Raw genomic sequence first — 12,343 nt, forward strand, 5'->3', positions numbered from 1 at the left:
CTTGAATTCAAGATAGAAAGTAAAGGAAATTGGGGAAGTGGACGAGTTGAATCACTGTTTTCAAAAGGAAAGAACCATTTCAAGAGAAACAAACCATTCTTCAAGGGTCACAAAAATTCTAAAGGAAAATCAGTGTTGAAAAGTTACATTTGTCACAAAGGGGATCACTTCAAAAGAAATTGTCCAGAAAATAAAAACAAAAACTATTGATGAGACAGAGAATATAGAAAAGACAAAGAATATGGAAGAAGTAGGGAATATAGATATGGAAATGTTTCTATTAGGGAAGATGTATTTGTTTTTTCAGAGATGCTAGTTACCACTTAGGAAAAGGTCGTGAAACAGGATGTGAAAATTTTGAAAGAAGACTAGGTCCTAGACAAGGGTGTACCTATGATGTGTGAATTGGTGCATGCCGAGTATCGTTCTTAGGGATCAATTCAATAGTTATTGTCTAGCTATCTTAGAATTATGTCAATTTTAACTAAGAAATTGAAATTGAGTTGAGTTTGAAATTTTATAAAGCAATAAAGAAAGCAATACAAGAGTTTTGAAAATCCAAGAGTAAAAGTATTCTAGGGTGTTGCATTCATTAATTATTTCACTAGGTCTACTTTAGTCAATTCATGGAGTGATGTATGAACAATATGCCTAAGTCTAGAAACTTAATTCAGGATTACTTTCTCTAAAACATAATCTATCTCATGAAACTAAAATTGATGGAACACGAGAAATACGCAGCGGAATTAGGATCCAATTACACTCTAATTGCTCTTAAATTAAAGGAAATAAGCATGCATCATGAAGGGAAAAACAGTGAATTAAAAGTGTAGGATACTACCTTTGAAGCTCCCGAAAACCGCTTTTCCTCGTTGAATCTCGACCCGAACTCTTTCGGACCACTACTAGAGTTGACCTATTATCCTTTGGACTCAGAACCAAGTTGTGGGGCCCGGTGGATGAAGAAAACCGAGAGAGAGAAAAGAGATGGAAAATAAGATGGAATTTGGGTAGGTTTGGGTTTTTCTCTTTTTTTCAAAGTTGTGATTTTTCTAGCCCAAATATGAAAACCAATTTCCAAAATTACAAAAACTATTTTCATTCAAAATGAAAGCTCAATTTATAGAAAAATCTATGCAACAATTGAATGAACTAAATGCATAAAAAAACCAACACCTATATTCTACTATCTTAGTGGGCTTAGTGTCTCCACTATAAGCCAACACCTAACCCACTATTTTGTTAGTGAAATTATCCAATAAAAGTTTGGATTTTCCTACTAACTATAGTCAAAGGGCAAAATAGTCATTTAGTCAAAGTCAAACTTTGACAAAAAATCAACATTTTGACTTTTTATGATTTGTTCTGTGTTGACTAATTTTGACTTCCCAAGCATGAATCCGCATTCATTTTCTCGACATTCAATCAAATTTGAATATAAGGTCGGTCAAAGTTTGATTTTTCAAAGTCAAAAGTCAACTTTTTGACTTTTTACATCTTTGACCATTTTCATCATTTTCGAGCTTCCGAATTTGAACATTTTCATATTCTTGATATTTAAATCACATTTAAATATTAAAGTTGTATCTCTAAGCTGAAAAATCCGACCACTATATCACATATACTTGTCGGTTTCTCTCTCTCTACATAATTCAAACAATTCGAATTATTCTATCATACTGTTCTAAGTTTATTCCATATGAGCTAGTAGGGGAACTTAATGGACCTATAGATCATGGGCTCCAACGATCCGAGATTAGCTAGTTAAACTCTTTAGACGGAGCTAATCAACATTCATTAACTAACGGGTCATTCCACTAAAGTTCCGTAGTTGCACTCCCCTCACTATAGATATATTTGTGTCCATTTGATATAACCATGATTAGTAAGTTAATCCTTCACAGGTGGTTCGTAATCTCGGCTAGGTCATAAAAATCGTCTTACCCCCAAGACTACATCTTGTTCCTTAAGTTCCACTGATCCTCTAATGAACAATTGGTTTAAAGTCCAACCTATAAACCGAATCCCTCTCGGGCCAAGGAGAGTATGGGGCCCCTTGTTCAAGTCCTGGATTCAGTACTAAAGGAAACAACCTATCTATCCTTATAATGGGTAGGAGTGAATTAGGCCTTACACCCTATGTTCCCAACTATCCACCCGATCTTATCCCTGAAATGGGAGGCTGACTGGGCCAGCGATATTGAGCTACCCTCACCTATGCAGATCTAAGGATAATTCCGAGTGAACAGGAGTTCATAGTTAGCTTAGGATTAAGATTAAGTTACCTAGGTCATCAATTAACGAAATAGTCAGTTTTATACATAAAACGGCATTTAGAACGTAAAAAGTGACTATTTCATGGTTCAGTCTTATCTAAACTCTTTTCATTGGATGCCCCCACTCACGTATCTCTATATGAACGATTGAGGATCACATCATTTGTACTAACTACAAAGTGGGCCACATCCATAGTGTCCCCAGAATAAGGCGCCCAACCTTGATACCACATGATGAAACACGAGACATACACAGTGGAATTAGGATCTAATTACACTCTAATTGCTCTTAAATTAAAGGAAACAAGCATACATCATGAAAGGAAAAACAATGAATTAAAAGTGTAGGATACTACCTTTGAAGCTCCCGAAATCCGCTTTTTCTCGTTGAATCTCGACCCAAACTCTTTCGGACCACCATTAGAGTTTACCTACTATCCTCTGGACTCAGAACCGAGTTGTGGGACCCAATGGATGAAGAAAACCGAGAGAGAGAAAAGGGATGGAAAATAAGATGGAATTTGGGTAGGTTTGGGTTTTTCTCTTTTTTTCAAAGTTGTGATTTTTCCAGCCCAAATATGAAAACCAATTTCCAAAATGGCAAAAACTCTTTTCATTCAAAATGAAAGCCCAATTCATAGAAAAATCCATGCAACAATTGCATGAACTAAATGCATAAAAAACCCAACACCTATATTCCACTATCTTAGTGGGCTTAATGTCTCCACTATAAGCCAACACCTAGCCCACTATTTTGTTAGTGGAATTAGCCAACAAAAGTTTGGATTTTCCCACTAACTATAGTCAAAGGGCAAAATAGTCATTTGGTCAAAGTCAAACTTTGAGCAAAAAGTTAACATTTTGACTTTTTATGATTTTTTCCGTGTTGACTAATTTTGACCTCTCGAGCATGAATCCACATTCATTTTCTGGAAATTCAAATCAAATTTGAATATAAGGTCGGTCAAAGTTTGATTTTTCAAAGTCAAAAGTCAACTTTTTGACTTTTTACATCTTTGACCATTTCCATCATTTTCGAGCTTCCGAATATGAACATTTTCATATTCTTGATATTTAAATCACATTTAAATATTAAAGCTGTATCTCTAAGCTGAAAAACCCAACCACTATATCACATATACTTGTCGGTTTCTCTCTCTCTACATAATTCGAACAAACTACGGCATATACCCAACAAACAAAATAGAACATGTTTATTAATTTACAAACTACGAGTTTTAGGACATAAAATCCAACAAACTCCCACTTGGGCTAAAACTCCCAGTGGAGTATCACAATATTGAATTTAAGTGAGAAACATATGAGTACAATAAATATATGAATACAATACACTAGGGCATATACCCAAAAGTTCTCCCACTTGTCCTCGTTTACAAACTTCGTAGACCTAGACTCTGTAGGTGACATTCAAACACTTTAGCCGTGAGGGCCTTTGTAAAAGGATCAGCAATGTTTTGCTCAGAAGATATCTGGGTCACTACAACGTCTCCACGATGTACAATCTCCTGGATCAGATGGTATTTGCGCTCAATATGCTTGTCGCGCTTGTGGCTTCTTGGTTCTCTTGAATTTCCAACTGCACCACTATTATCACAATATAGGGTGATAGGCAGATGCATATTTGGAACGACTTCCAAATCTGTCAAGAATTTCCTTAACCATACTGCTTCCTTTGCCGCTTCACAAGCAGCTACGTATTCAACTTTCATTGTGGAGTCCGCAATACAGTTTTGCTTCACACTTCTCCACTCTACTGCTCCTCCGTTAAGAGTGAACACTGATCCAGATGTAGACTTTCTAGCATCTTTATCGGTTTGACAATCAGAGTCAGTGTATCCAGTAAGGATCATATCCTTAGTACCATACATGAGCATGTAGTTACTCGTTCTCCTAAGATACTTGATGATAATTTTAACGACAGTCCAATGATCATATCCAGGATTGGACTGATACCTACTGACTATCCGTACTGTGTAGCATATGTCAGGTCTAGTATATAACATTGCATACATTAGGCTCCCTACTGCGGAAGCATAGGGAATGCGTCTCATATCCTCAACCTCTTGAGGTGTCTTAGGACATAGATCCTTTGACAAATGAACTCCATATCTGTAAGGTAACAGACCTCTTTTGAAATTCTGCATCTTATACCTAGACAACATTTTGTCTATATAAGTTGCTTGAGACATGGCTAGTGTTCTGTTCTTGCGGTTCTGAATAATCTGAATCCCGAGAACATACTGTGCATTTCCTAAATCTTTCATTTGGAACTGCATTCTAGCCATTTCTTGATGTTAGTTAGGTAACCTACTTCATTCCCAATGAGTAGAATATCGTCAACATATAAAACTAAGAACGCTATAGTAGAATTGACGATCTTCTTGTCAACACAAGGCTCGTCAATATTCTGTTCAAAGCCATAAGATTTGATCGCAATATCGAATCTTATATTCCAAGATCTAAAAGTTTGTTTCAACCCATAAATGGATTTTTGAAGCTTACGAACCTTTTGTTCTTGACCTTGTGCAATAAACCCCTATGGTTGAGCCATATAGATACTCTCCTCAAGATTGTCGTTTAGAAAGGCTGTCTTGACATCCATCTGCCAAATTTCATAGTCATAAAATGTGGCAATGGATAAGAGTATTCTAATCGACTTAAGCATGGCAACGAGAGAGAAATTTTCTTCATAGTCCACTCCCTCTCTCTGGGTATAACCCTTTGCCATAAGTTGAGCCTTAAAATTCTATACTTTATCGGCTTAGTCTCGTTTTCTCTTGTAGATCCAATTGTAACCAATTAGTTTTACATCATTTGGTTGATCTACAAGTTTCCAGACAGAATTGAAGTACATAGACTCTATTTCGAGGTCCATGGCTTTGACCCACTGATCACTATCCACATCTTTTATCGCCTGTTTATAGGTCGATAGATCCTCTATGCTGTCATCAGATATGACGACTTGTGTTTCTGTAAAACCTAAGTAGTCAGGCTAATGAACAACCCTCCCACTACGTCGAGGCATTCTCAACTCTTGAGAAGGATGTGACTGACCAGATGTACTAGTTTTATCTACTACTTTAGTAGATGAACTAGTTCTATCTGTAGCGTCTTTGGAAATTTCATTCAATACTAGTCTACTGCGTGGTTGATGACTTCTTATATGGTCTTCCTCTAAGAATGTGGCATTTGTCGATACAAATACCTTATGCTCTTGAGGATCATAAAATAGACTACCTTTTATTTTTAGGATTTTGCACTAACACGTGTGTCGGGCATCCCCAAATTCTAAAGTGACGTAAACTGCCTTTACGCCCTTTCCATAGCTCATAAGGTGTTACTGAAACACTTTTAGAGGAAACGTTATTCAAAATATAGACAGCAGTCTCTAATACATGTCCCCAAAAGGAATCAGGTAACTCAGCAAAGCTCATCATTAAGCGAACCATGTTTAACAAGGTTCTGTTTCTTCTTTCAGATATACCGTTCTACTGAGGCATATTAGGTGCAGAGAGTTGTGACTTGATTCCGTGTTCTATCATATAGTCCTGGAATCTTAAGTCCATATATTCCCCACCTCGATCTGATCGTAGTTCTTAATTGTTTTACCTAACTGGTTCTCAACCTCAGCCTTATATTCTTTGAACTTTTCAAAAGAATCAGACTTGTGATGCATTAGGTAAATATGACCATACCTTGAATAATCATCAATAAAACTGATGAAATATTCATACCCACCTCGAGCTTTGACATTCATCGGTCCATAGAGGTCTGAATGTACGAGCTCTAAGGGTATTATGGCTCTGAGACCTTTTCTAATAAAAGATCTCTTAGTCATTTTTCCCTCAAGACAAGACTCACATGGAGGTAAAGAATTGTCTTCTAATTGATTTAGTAGTCCGTTCTTAACCAATCTCTCAATCCTATTGAGATTTATGTGACCAAGTCTTCAGTGCCATAGATAGACATTAGAAGAAACTTTATGTCTTTTATTCTGAGTTTCGACTGTTCTAAACATCTCAGTATTTAAGACAAATTTTGCTTTAGTTGGTCTTAACTTATATAAATTGTTTTCAAGTATAGGAGAACAAATTTGAATACCTTTTCTGAAAATGAACGCTTCATTAACTTCAAAAGATATTTTATACATTTGTTCCATAATACAAGTGATAGATATTAATTTCCTCTTCATAAGAGGTGCATACAAAACATCTTTAAGTATGATATATCTATCGTCGAAAACAAATTCAAGTCTCTCACTGCTTCGGCTGAGACAACCTCTCCTGTTCCAACCTTGAGAGTGATCTCGCCTTCTTCAATCTTTTTCCAGGAACTAGTTTCCTGAAAAGAAAAGAAAATATGTGCAGTGGCTCTTGAATCTAATATCTAGGTTGAGGTATCATCCTCCACTAAACATGTCTCAGTAACTAGTAAATCATATTTACCTTGTGCTTCTTTTGAGGCAGGGGCCTGAGGACATTCCTCAGTTAAGACAAATCTCAAGTCATCTATTACTAGTGTTGAATTCATATTGTTTTTCCATGTTGAGTAATTATCGCCGTTTAGTTTCTCAGAAGCTAAGAGTTGATCTAAAGAGCTAGTCATGCTGAAAAGAAAAATATATCCTTTTTAGTAAAAACATTAATCTGTTAAATCCAATCAAGTTTAGCAAAAAAATCTAATAATGTACCCTTTATTATTATATTTTGCAACGATATTTCAATGGTTTAGAATAACCTCCACTGAGGGGTGATCGACCATTTCTCCGTTGAACCAAGACTATTTTTACTAGATACTATCACCAGAATAACTCTTATTCCTATAGTAACTCAGTTATCACTACTTTCGTCAAGAATTTACTAAAACTTAGTAATTCTCGTAAGTGTGACCCTCTATTTTCAGATCTCAAAGATCGGAATCATTATGCTCCCGAAGTTGGAAAATCAAGAATGAAAACGGACCTGAGAGACCCTACCTATTTCTAGAGTTTGCGGAGTTCCGAATCCTATAATACAGCCCTCCGATTGGTAAGGTCACTCCAGGGCAGACATGCAGGCGCATTATAGGAATCTCACGGTGCGACCTAATGGAAGAGACCGTGGGATGTGTTGACACACTTCCTTCTCCCACTTAATATGAACAACTTCCCCTATTCACCTTGATATTACTCATGCAAACACTCCGAATGGAGTCTGCTCCCAAGGCGGCCCAAAGCCAAGCATGAATCTCACGGTGTGAACTCTTAGGGACGCTAGAGGTAAAAGTACATTACTTCTCTCCAGCTGAAGTGTTCTAGACGGTTAGGGTATAAAATACTTAGCGATACATTTCGGCTAACTAAAACATATCCTAAGTCTAGGTGATTCATCCGAATATATCTTTTATATTGGATTTTTAACCTACAATGTCTAGGTGATAAACAAATTTTATTACTTCACACCGCTCACGCATGCTCATAAGATCGGTTTAACCTAACTCAGATGCCAGCTCGATCTCCAGATAGTAGGTGTTCCATGAACCGTCAACATAAAAACCTTCAACCTTAGTCATCTTATCTTACTTTTTGCCAAGATCTTGCCGGGTGAGTTTTCTTGTAACTTCGGTTTTACAAGAAATCGACCTATTTTCTATGAAAAATGGGATTGCTCGATGGTTATCCCTAAATGAGCATGCATCTTATCTTTGTTATAGATTTTAGAAGTTTGGGTTATTTTATAACAATTATAAAATAAATTATAACAATTATAACCCTAGGGCATTCATCTATAACATGCTTCCTTCAATCAAACATGCTTTAATATAACACTTATATTAAAACAAAGCATGCATAGTATATATTTTATAACACTTATAAGATATAACAAATGCATGTCACATGTTTTTCCTATGGTGGGGTTTTAAAACTATATGGCATACTATATGCACACATAATCAAAGAACATTATACATCACATGCATAATAAGTAAACAACTTTAAAGTGGACCGATTTTGGCATTTAAAACAAACAAAAAACTATTTTATTACAAAAAACAGCAACCAGCTTCCCTGAATTGGCTTCATACACTTTGAACCATCAGGAACCACTCAGAAATCACTCAAACCGGCCCGAAAACACCAAAAACCAAGCTGAACCGGTCAAACCGGCTCAACCAGGTCAAATGGACCGGTCTAGACCATCTGAACTGGCTGGTCAACTCTCGCTGGCACGGTCAACGGAGGTGTGGGCGTGCGGGTCGTGGAACGGGTCTTAGGAAAGCGAGCGAACGGGCGCGCGAGGCTGTATGAAGTGGAGCGGGCGAACGAATTGAACCCAGTCGGGGCAGGCATGCAAAGCCAGACGCGCGTGCGAGCTTCCCAAACTGGGTCAGATCTGGACTGGAGAGTTGGGTCTGGACGCTTCTCTCGGGTCTGGAGGCTGAATTCGGGTCTGTGATGCAATTTTTCTCCAATTTGCTGCTGTTCTCTCTCCTGGAATCAAGAATTTACAGCCTAAATTCAACTCTAATGACTCCAACAAATTTACAGACCCTTTTTCACACATTAATGCTCATAAAAAAGTGAGAAATTATAAATTTCCATAAGAAATTTAAAGAGAAAAAATGCCAAAATCATAATAAATCCACTTTAGTCCCCATTTCATTCAACACTTGAATAGATAGGAAAAAAACACCCACCAAAAGCAATTGAGAGTAGTTCTAGCATACTCTGATACCACATGATGGAACACGAGACATGCGTAGCGGAATTATGATTTAACTACACTCTAATTGCTCTTAAATTAAAGGAAATAAGCATGCATCATGAAGGGAAAAACAGTGAATTAAAAGTGTAGGATACTACCTTTGAAGCCAAACGAATGGCATCTTCCTCTGGAAATCCTAGCTATTCTTAGCCCGAAAACCGCTTTTCCTCGTTGAATCTCAACCCAAACTCTTTCGGACCACTACTAGAGTTAACCTACTATCCTCTGGACTCAGAACTGAGTTGTGGGACCCGGTGGATGAAGAAAACCGAGAGAGAGAAAAGAGATGGAAAATAAGATGGAATTTGGGTAGGTTTGGGTTTTTCTCTTTTTTTCAAAGTTGTGATTTTTCCAGCCCAAATATGAAAACCAATTTCTGAAATTGCAAAAACTATTTTCATTCAAAATGAAAGCTCAATTTATAGAAAAATCCATGCAACAATTACATGAACTAAATGCATAAAAAAACTAACACCTATATTCCACTATCTTAGTGGGCTTAATGTCTCTACTATAAGCCAACACCTAACCCACTATTTTGTTAGTGAAATTATCCAATAAAAGTTTGGATTTTCCTACTAACTATAGTCAAAGGGCAAAATAGTCATTTGGTCAAAGTCAAACTATGACAAAAAATCAACATTTTGACTTTTTATGATTTGTCCCGTGTTGACTATTTTTGACCTCCCGAGCATGAATCCGCATTCATTTTCTCGAAATTCAATCAAATTTGAATATAAGGTCCGTCAAAGTTTGATTTTTCAAAGTCAAAAGTCAACTTCTTGACTTTTTACATCTTTGACCATTTCCATCATTTCCGAGCTTCCGAATATGAACATTTTCATATTCTTGATATTTAAATCACATTAAAATATTAAAGTTGTATCTCTAAGCTGAAAAACCCGACCACTATATCACATATACTTGTCGGTTTCTCTCTTTCTACATAATTCAAACAATTTGAATTATTCTATCATACTGTTCCAAGTTTATTCCATATGAGCTAGTAGGGGAACTTAACGGATCTATAGATCATGGTCTCCAACGATCCGAGATTAGCTAGTTAAACTCTTTAGATGGAGCTAATCAACATTCGTTAACTAACGGGTCATTCCACTAAAGTTTCGTAGTTGCACTCCCCTCACTATAGATATATTTGTGTCCATTTGATATAACCATGATTAGTAAGTTAATCCTTCACAGGTTGTTCGTAATCTCGGGTCATAAAAATCGTTTTACCCCCAAGACTACATCTTGTTCCTTAAGTTCCATTGATCCTCTAATGAACAATTGGTTTAAGGTCCAACCTATAAACTGAATCCCTTTCGGGCCAAGGAGAGGATGGGGCCCCTTATTCAAGTCCTGGATTCAGTACTAAAGGAAACAACCTATCTATCCTTATAATGGGTAGGAGTGAATTAGGCCTTACACCCTATGTTCCCAACTATCCACCCGATCTTACCCCTGAAATGGGAGGCTGACTGGGCCAACGATATTGAGCTACCATTACCTATGCAGATCTAAGGATAATTCCGAGTGAACAAGAGTTCATAGTTAGCTTAGGATTAAGATTAAGTTACCTAGGTCATCAATTAACGAAATAGTCAGTTTTATACATAAAACGGCATTTAGAACGTAAAAAGTGACTATTTCATGGTTCAGTCTTATCTAAACTCTTTTCATTGGATGCCCCCACTCACGTATCTCTATATGAACGATTGAGGATACATCATTTGTACTAACTACAAAGTGGGCCGCATCCATAGTGTCCCCAGAATAAGGCGCCCAACCTTGATACCACATGATGAAACACGAGACATACACAGTGGAATTAGGATCTAATTACACTCTAATTGCTCTTAAATTAAAGGAAATAAGCATGCATCATGAAGGGAAAAACAGTGAATTAAAAGTGTAGGATACTACCTTTGAAGCTCCCGAAAACCACTTTTTCTCGTTGAATCTCGACCCAAACTCTTTCGGACCACCACTAGAGTTGACCTACTATCCTCTGGACTCAGAACCGAGTTGTGGGACCCAATGGATGAAGAAAACCGAGAGAGAAAGAAGAGATGGAAAATAAGATGGAATTTGGGTAGGTTTAGGTTTTTCTCTTTTTTTCAAAGTTGTGATTTTTCCAGCCCAAATATGATAACCAATTTCCAAAATGGCAAAAACTCTTTTCATTCAAAATGAAAGCCCAATTCATAGAAAAATCCATGCAACAATTGCATGAACTAAATGCATAAAAAACCCAACACCTATATTCCACTATCTTAGTGGGCTTAATGTCTCCACTATAAGCCAACACCTAGCCCACTATTTTGTTAGTGGAATTAGCCAACAAAAGTTTGGATTTTCCCACTAACTATAGTCAAAGGGCAAAATAGTCATTTGGTCAAAGTCAAACTTTGAGCAAAAAGTTAACATTTTGACTTTTTATGATTTTTTCCGTGTTGACTAATTTTGACCTCTCGAGCATGAATCCACATTCATTTTCTGGAAATTCAAATCAAATTTGAATATAAGGTCGGTCAAAGTTTGATTTTTCAAAGTCAAAAGTCAACTTTTTGACTTTTTACATCTTTGACCATTTCCATCATTTTCGAGCTTCCGAATATGAACATTTTCATATTCTTGATATTTAAATCACATTTAAATATTAAAGCTGTATCTCTAAGCTGAAAAACCCAACCACTATATCACATATACTTGTCGGTTTCTCTCTCTCTACATAATTCGAACAAACTACGGCATATACCCAACAAACAAAATAGAACATGTTTATTAATTTACAAACTACGAGTTTTAGGACATAAAATCCAACAAACTCCCACTTGGGCTAAAACTCCCAGTGGAGTATCACAATGTTGAATTTAAGTGAGAAACATATGAGTACAATAAATATATGAATACAATACACTAGGGCATATACCCAAAAGTTCTCCCACTTGTCCTCGTTTACAAACTTCGTAGACCTAGACTCTGTAGGTGACATTCAAACACTTTAGCCGTGAGGGCCTTTGTAAAAGGATCAGCAATGTTTTGCTCAGAAGATATCTGGGTCACTACAACGTCTCCACGATGTACAATCTCCTGGATCAGATGGTATTTGCGCTCAATATGCTTGTCGCGCTTGTGGCTTCTTGGTTCTCTTGAATTTCCAACTGCACCACTATTATCACAATATAGGGTGATAGGCAGATGCATATTTGGAACGACTTCCAAATCTGTCAAGAATTTCCTTAACCATACTGCTTCCTTTGCCGCTTCACAAGCAGCTACGTATTCAACTTTCATTGT

This window comes from Benincasa hispida, chromosome 12 (assembly GCF_027475165.1).
Source record: "Benincasa hispida cultivar pf3 chromosome 12, pf3_genome.v1.1, whole genome shotgun sequence".
Lineage (NCBI taxonomy): Eukaryota > Viridiplantae > Streptophyta > Magnoliopsida > Cucurbitales > Cucurbitaceae > Benincasa > Benincasa hispida.